Source organism: Bufo bufo, chromosome 9 (assembly GCF_905171765.1).
Source record: "Bufo bufo chromosome 9, aBufBuf1.1, whole genome shotgun sequence".
Classification (NCBI taxonomy): Eukaryota; Metazoa; Chordata; class Amphibia; order Anura; family Bufonidae; genus Bufo; species Bufo bufo.
Window position 1 is genome coordinate 155,360,121 of NC_053397.1, and position 15,677 is coordinate 155,375,797.

Here is a 15,677-nt window from a genome sequence, read left to right on the forward strand (position 1 = left end):
CACTGGGCCCCATAGCAAAAATCTGAATTGGGCCCCTTAACCCCGCCCACTACCCACCACGGCCCCTCCCACTTCCTGACCTGGCTCCTCCCATGCCACACCTCCATTAAATTAAAAAAAAGTGAAAGGATGACACTTTACATCAAGTCTGAGGATGATAGGAGGGAGCGGAGCCATAGGAGACCCCCAAACATAGAGGGGCCCAGTGCCTGGACAGAGGATGCAGGGGAAGGAGGGGTGCGGCGCCAGAGGAGACCCCCAAACATAGAGGGGCCCAGTGGACAGAGGATGCAAGGGAAGGAGGAGTAGAGCCAAAAAAGACCCCCACGGCCCCACCATACATAGAGGGGGGCCCACCCAGCCCAGTGCCTGGACATAGGATGAAACTTAAGGGAAGGAGGCAGAGCAGAGCCAGAGGAGACCCAAACATAGAGGGGCCCAGCCCCAGGCCCCAGACTGTGACTTACTTCAGGCCAGGCCCAGGCGCTACCAGCCAGGGACACAGCCGGTGCATGCATGCAGCACACTGCTCAGTCTGACAGTCACGACAGGGGAGAACTACTGTGTCAGTGACCTGGACGTGTCTGCTGGGGAAATGTCACCTCCAGCTGGGGACACGGACCCTGCAGCATCGCCGGGGCCCGGGGGGAGGGGAGGACAGCAGTGGGGGGGGGGGGGGGGGGTCAGAGAGGGCAGCAGGGGGAGAACTAGTAACATTGCCTACCTGGCACGGTGGCACCCGATCACTCAGCCGGATGAATGGATGAGATCGCACACAGAACTACAGAAGGAGGACAGCGCAGAAGTTGCAGGGCAGGCACTAGGCAGGCACTGACTCTGGTGAGGTGACGGCCGACAGCGAAGTTCGAGCCGATTCTCCCGCCCGCCCCCTTGCCCCACTGGCCAATCAGCAGCTGCCTCAACAGAGAGTTGCCTGTGCTGATTGGCCAGCGGCTCGAGCGCCACATGCAGGCTGGTTTGATCCTGATTCCGGGCCCGGCAGACGGTCCGGGTCAGGAGGAGGTCAGGTCACGTGACGTCTGAGACACTGAGGTCAGCGTCAGACAGAGGATCAGTCTCAGGTCAAGGGGGGGGGGGGTCTGTGCGTCGAGGGCGATTGCGGAAGATTAGATAAGATGAGTTTACTTTGATGACGTTGCTGCTGCTGGGGAGAAAAGCAGCCGCAGGCATAGCCATAGCCAGCTGCAGGTAATGAGTGGACGGGGCCAAGGAGTGTGGGCGGGGCCTTCTCTGCGCTACGGGCCCCCCAGTGCCGTGGGCCCCATAGCAGTGGCGTGGTCTGCCTCTATGGGCGGTACGCCACTGTCTTCCATGCTGTGGATCACGTCATGAATCTGATGGTATTCTGCTAGCATTTCAGCTTCATACTGTTGTTCTTTATCGTGTCCACCATAGTACTGGATGTAGAGCTCTTCCATGTTGTGGATCACGTCATGAATCTGATGGTATTCTGCTAGCATTTCAGCTTCATACTGTTGTTCTTTATCGTGTCCACCATAGTACTGGATGTAGAGCTCTTCCATGTTGTGGATCAGGTCAAGAATCTGATGGTATTCTGCTAGCATTTCAGCTTCATACTGTTGTTCTTTATCGTGTCCACCATAATACTGGATGTAGAGCTCTTCCATGCTGTGGATCACGTCATGAATCTGATGGTATTCTGCTAGCATTTCAGCTTCATACTGTTGTTCTTTATCGTGTCCACCATAGTACTGGATGTAGAGCTCTTCCATGTTGTGGATCAGGTCACAAATCTGATGGTATTCTGCTATCATTTCAGCTTCATACTGTTGTTCTTTATTCTGTCCACCATAGTACTGGATGTAGAACTCTTCCATGTTGTGGATCAGGTCAAGAATCTGATGGTATTTTGCTAGCATTTCCTGTTCCACAAAATTGTCTGTCACCAGTTCTGTCTCCTTGTCATCAGCCATGATGTTTTGATTTACCTCCATTTTTTCCTTCTCCTTAGGTGATAAATTGACTGTGAAGAAGAAATATATAGATATACGACAAGAAGTCACATCAGGAAATAGGAAAGTTCTTTTATAAAAATATAAAAAAACGGGTTTGAGTCAAAAACACACAACAGGAGGAAAACTTCCCATTACACCTGATCTCTGAGTAGGCTTCACTACTGGTTTTGGCTCATAATAACTAATTGGAATAACTGACCAAATAACCGAAGTGTGAATTCAGCCTAAGGAATGACTGGACAGACGCTTTGAGAACTTGACAGATGAAGGTCTAACCCGAGAACTGAAAGGGGTTTCGCCCTGAGGACTACACCTGCTCAAATGTTTTAATAGGTCATGGGTTGTTCTAATGATGGTTTGACTTTAAAGAGGACCTTTCTCCAGCTCCAACGTGTCTGTTTTACTAAATAAATGCATTTCCCATGAAAACTCTGGAGTTTCTGTTCTCATGGCTCTATGTTTTGTAATTTATGTTATTCCTATTAAAAGTTTATGGATATTTTGGCAACTGGGTGTTACCAGGGGGCATGTGCCTGCACCATCTGATGTGCCCAAACAACTCTTTGACATGGGGAATGGTAACACCTAGATGACAATTTATCCATTAAATTCTATTAGGAATAATAGAGGAACAACACAACATACAGTTGTATGAACAGATGTTTTAGAAGTGATATCTACAAAAAGCTGACATGTCGACAGTGACGACAGGTCCTTTCTTAGGGAAAATGTCCTGTAACCATGTTCTGGGCAGTGGTCTCCTTTCCTACAAGGCCTATGAAGGCTGAGGTGGAGGCCGAGCATTAGAAGATACGAGGATATTCCCAAACTCTCCACCTAGATAAGAGGCAGGGTTATATATTTCTGGTCTGTTGTGTAATCTGAACCAACCCTAAATCTACCCACATTACTATAAAACCATGTACTTACAATACTGGGTATACTGGTCAGATACTATATACCATATTTACTATGACATGTTACCGCTGCTCTTTAGAAACAGGAGTAAATGAAGTGAAGTTGCCCGTAGCAACCAATCAGATGGCTGGCGTCCTCGTCTCCATGGTGACAAGGGGGCGGGGAGGACCCGGGCGCGCGCGCTTCCTCAGCGTGGCCGGCGTCCGCCATCTCCTAGACTACAAGCAGGTGGGGAACTGTGTGTCGGTGATAGTGAGCCGGTGCTCAGGTGTACAGAGATGCATGACGTGGGTCATGTTGACGCTGGTCACGTCACGTGACCCATCAAGAGGACCTATTTAAACAGGTAACCTGCTAGCCACAGGTTGCCTGTAATTGGTCTTATTACCTCACTAGCGTATCCTCCAAGAGTGACTTCGGTTTGTTTGACCTCGGCTTGTATTTGACTTCGACCTTGTGTTACCCCTTGTACTGATGCGCTATCTCGGCTCCTGACTTCGGCTTGTTTTGACTTCGAATTTGTATTACCCCTTTGTGCCTGCGTTATCTCCTGACTCTTGATCTACGCTCCTTTGATACTATTGCTATTTCGGTGCTGTACTGAGAAGCTCTCGCTTCCATGTTGTCTGTCGTTGTGTATAGTTTCCTCCCTGTGTTGTGTCCTCCCTTCCTTAGGCCCCTGCACATACGTAAGCTAGGGACTGCCGCCCAGTTGTGCCCCGTCGGTTAGGACGGGCCGCGCAAGTAGGTAGAGATAGAGGTGTGGGCGGAGTTAGGGCCGCACTTATCCCTTCCTGTTTGTGACAGTCTCGCTCTACCTGTGCTTTCTGTACTAAGTGGGCTTGTGAATAAGTGGAGTTTAAAGAACCTGAGTGCAAGACAAGGAGCAAGAAACTAAGGTTTGCTAGATATTCCTTGTGGGTTGTTGCCTTGATTCTAGATAGTCCTCCAACAACAGCAGGTAGGGTCTAATCTTAACTCATACTTACTTCCCATTTAAACATGTGCTCCATGAACAATGCTACTAAGTGTGTGTCCTATGCAATGTATGAAGAGCCATTCGAGGGTGAATACATTTGCACTAGATGCAATCATGTTGCATATTTGGAAGCCCAGATCTTGGATCTAAATAAGCAGCTTGAAATATTTAGGGGCATTGCAAAACTAGAGAGAGGCTTAGACCTCACTGTGCAGGCGCTGACTGGGGTCAGTGAAATGGAGGTGGGAGGAGGAGGGCAAGATCAGGACTATCAGGTCAGCAGTTGGGTTAATGTAGGAAGAAGGGGTAGAGGGAAAAGTGCCAGGGAGGCAAGTCCTGAGCTCTAGTAAATATGCCTGTTTGGCTGATATTAGGGATAAAAGCCCAGGGCCAGCAACACTGCAGCAGGGCGTTTCTCCTAGCAACCAGAAGGATGCCCCCTGCAGGAAGGATGGGAAAAGGAGTGTAGCAAAGGTTAGACAGATGCTGTTGGTAGGGGACTCTATTATTAGGAGGACAGACAGTGTCATCTGTCACCGAGATCGTGAATGCCGAACAGTGTGTTGTCTTCTGGGTGCTCGGGTTCGGCATATTGCCGATTGGATTGACAGATTGCTGGGTGGGGCTGGGGATGACCCGGCGGTCATGGTACACATTGGCACCAATGACAAAGTCAGGGGGAGATGGAAGGTCCTTAAAAATTATTTTAGGGAACTAGGAGAGAAGCTCAAGTCCAGGACCTCCAAGGTAGGGTTTTCAGAAATACTACCAGTGCCACGAGTGTCACTAGAGAGACAACGGGAGCTTAGGGAGTTCAATAAGTGGCTCAGAAGCTGGTACAGGAAGGAAGGGTTCGGGTTCATGGAGTACTGGGCTGACTTCTCTGTCGGTTACAGGCTCTACAGTAGGGATGGCTGCACCTTAATGGGGAGGGTGAAAGTGCCCTGGGGGAAAAAATGGTTAGATGGCTGGAGGAGCTTTTAAACTAGGATCTGGGGGGAGGGTGGGGGGGACATACTAATAAGGGGGTAGATAGTGTAGATAGAGAGTGGGATATAGGAAGAGACAGTGAGGATTTAGTGGGGGCAGGGGTTAGTGAGGAAAGTAGGGAGAAGACTCGGCAGAACTATACACCAATGAAAAATAGAACTTCTGGTAACAATAACTTGTTACATACGTACAAACATCAACCAAGGTAACACAAAAATCCCAGATATTCACTTTACAGGTAATAGTAATTTAAAATGTATTTTCAGAAGTCTAGCTAGCAAAATGGGGGAGCTGGAGGCTATGGTACTAGAAGAACACATAGATGTATTTGGTGTGGCTGAGACATGGTTGGACTCTTCACATGACTGGGCGTTAAATATTGAGGGTTTTACACTATTTAGGAAAGACAGGGTCAATAGAAAAGGTGGTGGTGTGTGCCTATATGTGAGGAGTGATCTGAAGACAAGTGTGAAACAGGCAATTGTGGGTGAGGATGGTGAGGTTGTGGAAACCTTATGGGTGGAAGTTCAAAGGGATATAAATACTGAAAAAATAAGGCCCTTTCACACGAGCGAGAATTCCACGTGTGTGCAATGCGTGATGCGAATGCATTGCGCCCGCACTGAATCCCGACCCATTCATTTCAATGGGTCTGTGTACATGAGGGTTGTTTTTCATGCATCACTTGTGTGTTGTGTGAAAATTGCAGCATGTTCTATATTCTGCAATTTTCAGGCAACGCTGGCCCCTTAGAAGTGAATGGGGCTGCGTAAAAGTTGCATTGCATCCGGATGCCATGCGTTGCATTTTTAACGCAAGTAACTTAGCAACACAGAATGGATTTTACACAGGAAGTTGAGTTGCTCAGCGTCTGGCTCCAGGCAGCACATGAGGCAGGAGTTTGCTGCAGTTTTCCAGCCCTTGAGGAGCATTTTTCAGCCATCCTGAAGACACCACGGGCTATGGATGTTGAGAGGCTCATTGTCCTCATGCAGGAGAGGCCCTGCATTTGGGATTTGAGGAGTGGGGACTACCACGACCGTTATGAAAAACGATGCGGCCTGGGTGGAGATAAACCAGGAGCTATTTGCCACTATCTGGGAGTAAACCAAAGGGAAAAGTCACCAGAATTTGGATAAGTAGACAATGTATATACATGTGTGATCCTTGCTTTCCTCCCTAGTATAGCACATGTGATAGTTTATCCTCCATAGCATAGCACATGTGATACGTTATCCTCCATAGCATAGCACATGTGATACGTTATAATCTGTTGGATTGTATATTTAGGTGCAGCGTACTCAAGTTAGGTGTAGAAATGTTCCTGGGTGTTGTAGTGCAATTGTGACACTAACCTGAGACAGCTGACTCTCTGCAAGGGCAGGTGATGATAAGTAATGTTCGTGACGCCAGTGCCAATTAAACGGTGGCACGCCGTTTGCTGATAGCAGGAATAACTGAGGAACCACGTGATGTTAAAACAGAACTCAAACTTTAGTAGTCATCATACATGGACGCAGATGGAAGCGCAGTTCCTTTGCAGACAGTTGGTTGCAGTACATTTGATGCAGGCAATATATATAGCAAGGTGACTTCAGAGTGTTAAACACAGGACTTGCAGTACAGGCGGCTTGCACTCTATTCCTGACTGATCCTGGAACATAGAAACTCTTCTCCAAGGCCCGATGCCCTAGCTCAGGCTTATATCCTTGGTTTTATAATGATCAAGTACCTCCTCTGTTATCTTTAGTACCTCTTGCTTTTCTGGACTTGCCTCTGTCTCTCCCAGCACTGACTCTAGAAACTTCTGAACTCCCTAGTCTCCTCAGGCTGATTAACGGTGGTGTTCCTGCTTCTGCATATATGAACTCAGGAGGGGAACCTTCTCCTTGGATCTGGAACCCGGTTACAGGGACTGCAATACCCTCTCCTGGTTTGCAGGCTTCAGGCCTGGACTTAAGGTAGATGCGCAGAAGGACCTAGTCATTTATCCTATAGTATCCAACCTTTTTATATAGAATAAGCTAATTTCCTAGTCAACAGAAGGACCAGGTCCTTTAGCTGGCTAGGATTTAATAATCTCACATAGAGCAGGCTATTTCCTAGGCAGCAGAAGGACCTAGTCATTTATCCTATAGTATCCAACCTTTTTATATAGCATAAGCTAATTTCCTAGTCAACAGAAGGACCAGGTCCTTTATCCTGTGGGATCCAGTCTTTGCATATATTATAAGCTATTTCCTAGGCAGCAGAAGGACCAGGTCATTTATCCTATAGTATCCAACCTTTTTATGTAGAATAAGCTAATTTCCTAGTCAACAGAAGGACCAGGTCCTTTATCCTGTGGGATCCAGTCTTTGTATATATTATAAGCTATTTCCTAGGCAGCAGAAGGACCACGTCATTTATCCTATAAGATCCAGCCTTTTTATATAGCATAAGCTAATTTCCTAGTCAACAGAAGGACCAGGTCCTTTAGCTGGCTAGGATTTATTAATCTCACATAGAGCAGGCTATTTCCTAGGCAGCAGAAGGACCAGGTCATTTATCCTATAGTATCCAACCTTTTTATATAGCATAAGCTAATTTCCTAGTCAACAGAAGGACCAGGTCCTTTAGCTGGCTAGGATTTATTAATCTCACATAGAGCAGGCTATTTCCTAGGCAGCAGAAGGACCTAGTCATTTATCCTATAGTATCCAACCTTTTTATATAGCATAAGCTAAATTTCTAGTCAACAGAAGGACCAGGTCCTTTAGCTGGCTAGGATTTATTAATCTCACATAGAGCAGGCTATTTCCTAGGCAGCAGAAGGACCTAGTCATTTATCCTATAGTATCCAACCTTTTTATATAGCATAAGCTAATTTCCTAGTCAACAGATGGACCATGTCCTTTATCCTGTTGGATCCAGTCTTTGTATATATTATAAGCTATTTCCTAGGCAGCAGAAGGACCTAGTCATTTATCCTATAGGATCCAGCCTTTTTATATAGCATAAGCTAATTTTCTAGTCAACAGAAGGACCAGGTCCTTTAGCTGGCTAGGATTTATTAATCTCACATAGAGCAGGCTATTTCCTAGGCAGCAGAAGGACCAAGTCATTTATCCTATAGTATCCAACCTTTTTATATAGAATAAGCTAATTTCCTAGTCAACAGAAGGACCAGGTCCTTTTTCTGGCTAGGATTTAGCAATGTCACATAGAGCAGGCTATTTCCTAGGCAGCAGAGGGACCAGGTCCTTTAGCTGGCTAGGATTTAGCAATCTCACATAGAGCAAGCTATTTCCTAGGCAGCAGAGGGACCAGGTCCTTTAGCTGCCTAGGATTTAGACTCTACCCTGGACTTAACTCAGACATAGTCTGATCTCTAACACAGTCTAAATCTGCAACTTCAACTCCCCCTCCTTTCCCTGACTCGGCCTTATATAAACTAGGGCTCCCTAGCTCCCTCTAGTGACCCAGAGCTGGAATGACACCCCTAGCAGGCCTGTACATGCACATTTCACAGTAATAGGGAAATACATAGCATTACATTATGAAGATGACTGGTACCAACCTCCCCATAAATAAGGGGAAACGACAGCACACAAGTGACCCTTCTGTAGTGACGGGCATTACAGCTCCCGTACACTACATAGGTCCTTTTCCTTTTTTTATTTATTTATTACAAGTTGATGAGGTAGGGGCCAGTTCCGCAAAGAGATGCACCCAGCGCCGGCGCCACCACCCGGCAAACCCGGGCAAGTGCCGGGGCCCCCTGCTCCTGGGGGGGCCCACTGTGCCCACTCACTCCTGCAGCTGTGTCCTGCCTGTTCTGAATTCTAGGGCAGCTTACCCCAGCAATGCAGACAATTTTCGCCATGTGCACTGCTGGGGTAAGCGGCCCCAGAACTCAGAACAGAGGAGATGGAGTTTCGGTAGATGATCGATCCTATGCTAGAATGTAGTTGTTAGAAGGAGGTCTGTGACATCACTGGTCACATGCTCCTTCATGGTCACATGACAAACCCTGACGGTGTTCTGAGAAAAAACCTTACCTTGAAAGAAAACCTTACCCCACGTGACTTCCGGGGGTGTGTCGGGGGGTGTGCGCCTCCGCGCGTGCACCCAGATGCGCATGCGCCGTCAGGTTTAGGAGATTTCACAGTCTTTCGACATGTGAAAAATCTCCTTACCCTGACACTGCGCACGCGCGGATTTTCCACACTACACAGCGCTCATTAGATTATATTAATTGCTGGCTGGCTTCTAGCAGGGGGCGTGGTTGCAGCATATTGGGGGGCAATGATTAAAACAGATGGGGTGTGCAGCATTTTGGGGGACAATGCTTCAAAGGGGGATGCAGCATATTTGGGGGGCATTGTGTACTCCACCAGGTGTGTATAGCCTATTGGGGGGCATTTCTCCATCCAGGCGGTGTGCGCAGCATATTGGGGGGCATTTCTCCATCCAGGCGGTGTGCGCAGCATATTGGAAGGCATTTCCACATCCAGGCGGTGTGCGCAGCATATTGGGGGGGGGGGGGGGCATTTCTCCATCCAGGCGGTGTGCGCAGCATATTGGGGGGGGCATTTCTACATCCAGGCGGTGAGCGCAGCATATTGGGGGGGCATTTCTCCATCCAGGCGGTGTGTGCAGCATATTGGGGGGGCATTTCTCCATCCAGGCGGTGTATGCAGCATATTGGGGGGCATTTCTCCATCTAGGCGGTGTGCGCAGCATATTGGGGGGGCATTTCTCTATCCAGGCGGTGTGTGCAGCATATTGGGGGGTATTTCTCTATCCAGGCGGTGTGTGCAGCATATTGGGGGGGGCATTTCTCCATCCAGGCGGTGTGCGCAGCATATTGGGGGGCATTTCTCCATCCAGGCGGTGTGTGCAGCATATTGGGGGGGCATTTCTACATCCAGGCGGTTTGTGCAGCATATTGGGGGGCATTTCTCCATCCAGGCGGTGTTCGCAGCATATTGGGGGGCATTTCTCCTTCCAGGCGGTGTGCGCAGCATATTGGGGGGCATTTCTCCTTCCAGGCGGTGTGCGCAGCATATTGAGGGGGCATTTCTCCATCCAGGCGGTGTGCGCAGCATATTGGGGGGGCATTTCTACATCCAGATGGTGTGTGCAGCATATTGGGGGGCCATTTCTCCATCCAGGTGGTGTGCGCAGCATATTGGGGGGCATTTCTCCATCCAGGCGGTGTGTGCAGCATATTGGGGGGCATTTCTACATCCAGGCGGTGTGGGCAGCATATTGGGGGGCATTTCTCCTTCCAGGCGGTGTGCGCAGCATATTGGGGGGGGGGCATTTCTACATCCAGGCGGTGTGCGCAGCATTTTGGGGGGGGGGCATTTCTCCATCCAGGCGGTGTGTGCAGCATATTGGGGGGCATTTCTCCATCCAGGCAGTGTGTGCAGCATATTGGGGGGGCATTTCTCCAACCAGGCGGTGTGCGCAGCATATTGGGGGGCATTTCTCCTTCCAGGCGGTGTGTGCAGCATATTGGGGGGCATTTCTCCTTCCAGGCGGTGTGCGCAGCATATTGGGGGGGCATTTCTACATCCAGGCGGTGTGTGCAGCATATTGGGGGGCATTTCTCCATCCAGGCGGTGTGCGCAGCATATTGGGGGGCATTTCTACATCCAGGCAGTGTGTGCAGCATATTGGGGGGCATTTCTCCATCCAGGCGGTGTGCGTAGCATATTGGGGGGGCATTTCTCCTTCCAGGCGGTGTGTGCAGCATATTGAGGGGCATTTCTCCATCCAGGCGGTGTGTGCAGCATATTGGGGGGCATTTCTTCATCCAGGCGGTGTGTGCAGCATATTGGGGGGGGCATTTCTCCATCCAGGCGGTGTGTGCAGCATATTGGGGGGGCATTTCTCCATCCAGGCGGTGTGCGCAGCATATTGGGGGGCATTTCTACATCCAGGCGGTGTGCGCAGCATATTGGGGGGGCATTTCTCCTTCCAGGCGGTGTGCGCAGCATATTGGGGGGGCATTTCTCCTTCCAGGCGGTGTGCGCAGCATATTGGGGGGGGGCATTTCTCCATCCAGGCGGTGTGCGCAGCATATTGGGGGGGCATTTCTCCATCCAGATGGTGTGTGCAGCATATTGGGGGACATTTCTCCATCCAGGTGGTGTGCGCAGCATATTGGGGGGCATTTCTCCATCCAGGCGGTGTGCGCAGCATATTGGGGGGGGGGGCATTTCTCCATCCAGGCGGTGTGCGCAGCATATTGGGGGGGCATTTCTCCTTCCAGGCGGTGTGTGCAGCATATTGAGGGGCATTTCTCCATCCAGGCGGTGTGTGCAGCATATTGGGGGGCATTTCTTCATCCAGGCGGTGTGTGCAGCATATTGGGGGGGGCATTTCTCCATCCAAGCGGTGTGTGCAGCATATTGGGGGGGCATTTCTCCATCCAGGCGGTGTGCGCAGCATATTGGGGGGCATTTCTACATCCAGGCGGTGTGCGCAGCATATTGGGGGGGCATTTCTCCTTCCAGGCGGTGTGTGCAGCATATTGGGGGGCATTTCTCCATCCAGGCGGTGTGTGCAGCATATTGGGGGGCATTTCTACATCCAGGCGGTGTGCGCAGCATATTGGGGGGGCATTTCTCCTTCCAGGCGGTGTGCGCAGCATATTGGGGGGGGGGGGCATTTCTCCATCCAGGCGGTGTGCGCAGCATATTGGGGGGGCATTTCTACATCCAGGCGGTGTATGCAGCATATTGGGGGGCATTTCTACATCCAGGCGGTGTGCGCAGCATATTGGGGGGCATTTCTCCATCCAGGTGGTGTGCGCAGCATATTGGGGGGCATTTCTCCATCCAGGTGGTGTGCGCAGCATATTGGGGGGGCATTTCTCCATCCAGATGGTGTGTGCAGCATATTGGGGGACATTTCTCCATCCAGGTGGTGTGCGCAGCATATTGGGGGGCATTTCTCGATCCAGGCGGTGTGCGCAGCATATTGGGGGGCATTTTTCCATCCAGGCGGTGTGTGCAGCATATTGGGGGGGGCATTTCTCCATCCAGGCGGTGTGTGCAGCATATTGGGGGGGCATTTCTCCATCCAAGCGGTGTGCGCAGCATATTGGGGGGCATTATTCCATCCAGGCGGTGTGCGCAGCATATTGGGGGGCATTTCTCCATCCAGGCGGTGTGCGCAGCATATTGGGGGGGCATTTCTCCATCCAGGCGGTGTGCGCAGCATATTGGGGGGGCATTTCTCCAACCAGGCGGTGTGCGCAGCATATTGGGGGGCATTTCTCCTTCCAGGCGGTGTGTGCAGCATATTGGGGGGCATTTCTCCTTCCAGGCGGTGTGCGCAGCATATTGGGGGGGCATTTCTACATCCAGGCGGTGTGCGCAGCATATTGGGGGGGGGGGGGCATTTCTCCATCCAGGCGGTGTGCGCAGCATATTGGGGGGGCATTTCTACATCCAGGCGGTGTATGCAGCATATTGGGGGGCATTTCTACATCCAGGCGGTGTGCGCAGCATATTGGGGGGCATTTCTCCATCCAGGCGGTGTGCGCAGCATATTGGGGGGCATTTCTCCATCCAGGTGGTGTGCGCAGCATATTGGGGGGGCATTTCTCCATCCAGATGGTGTGTGCAGCATATTGGGGGACATTTCTCCATCCAGGTGGTGTGCGCAGCATATTGGGGGGCATTTCTCGATCCAGGCGGTGTGCGCAGCATATTGGGGGGCATTTTTCCATCCAGGCGGTGTGTGCAGCATATTGGGGGGGGGCATTTCTCCATCCAGGCGGTGTGTGCAGCATATTGGGGGGGCATTTCTCCATCCAAGCGGTGTGCGCAGCATATTGGGGGGCATTATTCCATCCAGGCGGTGTGCGCAGCATATTGGGGGGCATTTCTCCATCCAGGCGGTGTGCGCAGCATATTGGGGGGGCATTTCTCCATCCAGGCGGTGTGCGCAGCATATTGGGGGGGCATTTCTCCAACCAGGCGGTGTGCGCAGCATATTGGGGGGCATTTCTCCTTCCAGGCGGTGTGTGCAGCATATTGGGGGGCATTTCTCCATCCAGGCTGTGTGCGCAGCATATTGGGGGGCATTTCTACATCCAGGCAGTGTGTGCAGCATATTGGGGGGCATTTCTCCATCCAGGCGGTGTGCGCAGCATATTGGGGGGGCATTTCTCCTTCCAGGCGGTGTGTGCAGCATATTGAGGGGCATTTCTCCATCCAGGCGGTGTGTGCAGCATATTGGGGGGCATTTCTTCATCCAGGCGGTGTGTGCAGCATATTGGGGGGGGGCATTTCTCCATCCAGGCGGTGTGTGCAGCATATTGGGGGGGCATTTCTCCATCCAGGCGGTGTGCGCAGCATATTGGGGGGCATTTCTACATCCAGGCGGTGTGCGCAGCATATTGGGGGGGCATTTCTCCTTCCAGGCGGTGTGTGCAGCATATTGGGGGGGCATTTCTCCTTCCAGGCGGTGTGCGCAGCATATTGGGGGGGGGCATTTCTCCATCCAGGCGGTGTGCGCAGCATATTGGGGGGGCATTTCTACATCCAGGCGGTGTATGCAGCATATTGGGGGGCATTTCTACATCCAGGCGGTGTGCGCAGCATATTGGGGGGCATTTCTCCATCCAGGCGGTGTGTGCAGCATATTGGGGGGGGGCATTTCTACATCCAGGCGGTGTGTGCAGCATATTGGGGGGCATTTCTCCATCCAGGTGGTGTGCGCAGCATATTGGGGGGCATTTCTCCATCCAGGTGGTGTGCGCAGCATATTGGGGGACATTTCTCCATCCAGGTGGTGTGCGCAGCATATTGGGGGGCATTTCTCCATCCAGGCGGTGTGCACAGCATATTGGGGGGGGGGGGGCATTTCTCCATCTAGGCGGTGTGTGCAGCATATTGGGGGGCATTTCTCCATCCAGGCGGTGTGTGCAGCATATTGGGGGGCATTTCTCCATCCAGGCGGTGTGCACAGCATATTGGGGGGGGGGGGGGGGGGCATTTCTCCATCTAGGCGGTGTGTGCAGCATATTGGGGGGCATTTCTCCATCCAGGCGGTGTGTGCAGCATATTGGGGGGGGGCATTTCTCCATCCAGGCGGTGTGTGCAGCATATTGGGGGGGCATTTCTCCATCCAGGCTGTGTTCGCAGCATATTGGGGGGCATTTCTCCATCCAGGCGGTGTGCGCAGCATATTGGGGGGGCATTTCTCCATCCAGGTGGTGTGTGCAGCATATTGGGGGGCATTTCTCCATCCAGGCGGTGTGTGCAGCATATTGGGGGGCATTTCTCCATCCAGGCGGTGTGTGCAGCATATTGGGGGGGGCATTTCTCCAACCAGGCGGTGTGCGCAGCATATTGGGGGGCATTTCTCCTTCCAGGCGGTGTGCGCAGCATATTGGGGGGCATTTCTCCTTCCAGGCGGTGTGCGCAGCATATTGGGGGGGGCATTTCTACATCCAGGCGGTGTGTGCAGCATATTGGGGGGCATTTCTCCATCCAGGCGGTGTGCGCAGCATATTGGGGGGGCATTTCTACATCCAGGCAGTGTGTGCAGCATATTGGGGGGCATTTCTCCATCCAGGCGGTGTGCGCAGCATATTGGGGGGGCATTTCTCCTTCCAGGCGGTGTGTGCAGCATATTGAGGGGCATTTCTCCATCCAGGCGGTGTGTGCAGCATATTGGGGGGCATTTCTTCATCCAGGCGGTGTGTGCAGCATATTGGGGGGGGCATTTCTCCATCCAGGCGGTGTGTGCAGCATATTGGGGGGGCATTTCTCCATCCAGGCGGTGTGCGCAGCATATTGGGGGGCATTTCTACATCCAGGCGGTGTGCGCAGCATATTGGGGGGGCATTTCTCCTTCCAGGCGGTGTGCGCAGCATATTGGGGGGGCATTTCTCCTTCCAGGCGGTGTGCGCAGCATATTGGGGGGGGCATTTCTCCATCCAGGCGGTGTGCGCAGCATATTGGGGGGCATTTCTACATCCAGGCGGTGTGCACAGCATATTGGGGGGCATTTCTCCATCCAGGTGGTGTGCGCAGCATATTGGGGGGCATTTCTCCATCCAGGTGGTGTGCGCAGCATATTGGGGGGGCATTTCTCCATCCAGATGGTGTGTGCAGCATATTAGGGGACATTTCTCCATCCAGGTGGTGTGCGCAGCATATTGGGGGGCATTTCTCCATCCAGGCGGTGTGCGCAGCATATTGGGGGGGGGGGGGCATTTCTCCATCCAGGCGGTGTGTGCAGCATATTGAGGGGCATTTCTCCATCCAGGCGGTGTGTGCAGCATATTGGGGGGCATTTCTTCATCCAGGCGGTGTGTGCAGCATATTGGGGGGGGGGCATTTCTCCATCCAAGCGGTGTGTGCAGCATATTGGGGGGGCATTTCTCCATCCAGGCGGTGTGCGCAGCATATTGGGGGGCATTTCTACATCCAGGCGGTGTGCGCAGCATATTGGGGGGGCATTTCTCCTTCCAGGCGGTGTGCGCAGCATATTGGGGGGGCATTTCTCCTTCCAGGCGGTGTGCGCAGCATATTGGGGGGGGGGGCATTTCTCCATCCAGGCGGTGTGCGCAGCATATTGGGGGGGCATTTCTACATCCAGGCGGTGTATGCAGCATATTGGGGGGCATTTCTACATCCAGGCGGTGTGCGCAGCATATTGGGGGGCATTTCTCCATCCAGGTGGTGTGCGCAGCATATTGGGGGGCATTTCTCCATCCAGGTGGTGTGCGCAGCATATTGGGGGGGCATTTCTCCATCCAGATGGTGTGTGCAGCATATTGGGGG